Raw genomic sequence first — 2,077 nt, forward strand, 5'->3', positions numbered from 1 at the left:
CCCCAAACACACATTCTAATTAATTAAATATTAAAAATAAATTCAATATTAATATCAATCTACTGCCACTGAACAGTTTCCTTGAGGTTGAGCTGTTTTATCATACAAGGAGAAGCCCAACTTCAGACTCGCTAATATTTCTTTGCCAAGTGGGCAAAGGAGTTTAAGACAACGGCAAGTCCCGCAGTGAGCCTTGAAACCTGCACAACCCACAGCGTCAGCGCCTCCGAGACATTACTGCAGGAAGGAGACCAACCGCCACAGCTCGGTTTGACTTTAATGGCTGGAGAGCAGCCCTGAGGAGAAGGACCTGGGGGTGCTGATTGACAAGAAGCTCAACATGAGCCAGCAATGTGCGATCACAGCCCAGAAAGCCACCCACACCCTGGGCTGCATCAGAAGTGTGGTAAACAGGTCAAGGGAGGGGATTCTGCCCCTCTGCTGTGCTCTGGGGAGACCCCACCTGGAGAACAGCATCCAGCTCTGGAGCCCCCAACACAGGAAAGACATGGACCTGTTGGAGCGGGGCCAGAGGAGGCCCCGGAGATGCTGGGAGGGCTGGAGCCCCTCTGCTGGGAGGACAGGCTGGGAGAGTTGGGGGGGTTCAGCCTGGAGAAGAGAAGGCTCCGGGGAGACCTTAGAGCCCCTTCCAGTGCCTAAAGCGGCTCCAGAAGAGCTGGGGAGGGACTCCTGATCTGGGAGTGGAGCCATAGGACATGGGAGAACGGTTTTAAACTGGAAGAGAGGAGACTTAGATGAGATATCAGGAAGAAATTTTTCCCTGTGCGGGTGGTGAGCCCCTGGGGCAGGTTGCCCCGAGAAGCTGTGGCTGCCCCATCCCTGGAGGTGTTCAAGGCCAGGTTGGACGGGGCTTGGAGCAACCTGGGCTGGTGGGAGGTGTCCCTGCCCAGGGCAGGGGGGGTGGAAATCCGTGATCTTTAAGGTCCCTTCCAACCCATACAATTCTATGATTCTATGACTTTGAGTGCTCACAAGGAGCAGGAGGGAGCCAGGGAAGGGGCGAAACCCTCGGACGAGAACTTGTGGAAGCACGAGTCTCCCATCAAATCCAACAGCAAATCCATCCCCATGGCACACTAGTCCTACCATAGGTCTGGATATGCTGAAACCAATTAAAAAGTTAATTAAGAAAAGGTTATCACCCATCCTTGGGCAAACCAGCCAGCTCTGCTGGTATTTTATTATCAGTTCACCTAGAAAGTGCCTGCCCATCTCCAGGTGATACCTCACCAAAAATTAGCTTTTCTTCTTCTGGAGGAAGAGGTGGGGGACATCCAATGGTTGCTCTGGGACTGCTGAAAACCAGCTTGGTTTGCTCTTGTCCCGGCTTCCCAGGTTCCTTCTTTTTTTCAGGGTGTTTTTATGCATTTTCCCCTTTTCCCAGTGCCTTGCAACCCGTTTTGCACAAGCTCCCCGAATCGAATTTCGGGCTCGCTCTGCTCTGGCTTTGCAGAAGCGGAAGCGCCCAGGCGCCGCGTGGTTGTTTCCGTGGGAAGATGTCCTGGTTCCGGCAGGGATGGGGTTAATCTCCCCAGGAGCCGGCAGGGGGCAGGTATTCCATACCACGTGACCCATGCCCGAGCTATAAGAAGAGCTAGCCGGGGCAAGGAGAGGAGTCGCCACTCGGGGGTGGGCTGCGGCGGTGCGGGTCCGGTCGGTGCGCTTCGCGGCGGTACTGTAATCGCGTTTTTGTCTTTTCCTTTTGCTGTTCTGTTAAATTGCACTCTTTTAACCCACGAGTTTGGCCCTGTCATTTTCTTTTCCCACGACTGTGGGAGTTGTGCGAGCGGCTGCGTGGTTCTTTGTTGCTGGCTGAGGCCAAACCACGACAGTCCTTTTTGGTGCCCAACGTGGGGCACAAAGGGTTGCAATAACAAATTTCTTGTATCCATTTCCCATATTGGTTGGATAGATGCTGGTTACAATGTTACTTCGTTTGTTTGCGTGGCTGTGCTTTGCAAATTCTTACATGCTCTATCTACTCCCCGTGATGCTGTTTGTTATCTCGGGGAGAGGGATCAGGGCTATAATTTTGCTGTCATTTGCAATTTCAGCT

Source organism: Charadrius vociferus, unplaced genomic scaffold (genome assembly GCF_000708025.1).
Source record: "Charadrius vociferus isolate BGI_N301 unplaced genomic scaffold, ASM70802v2 scaffold1285, whole genome shotgun sequence".
Lineage (NCBI taxonomy): Eukaryota > Metazoa > Chordata > Aves > Charadriiformes > Charadriidae > Charadrius > Charadrius vociferus.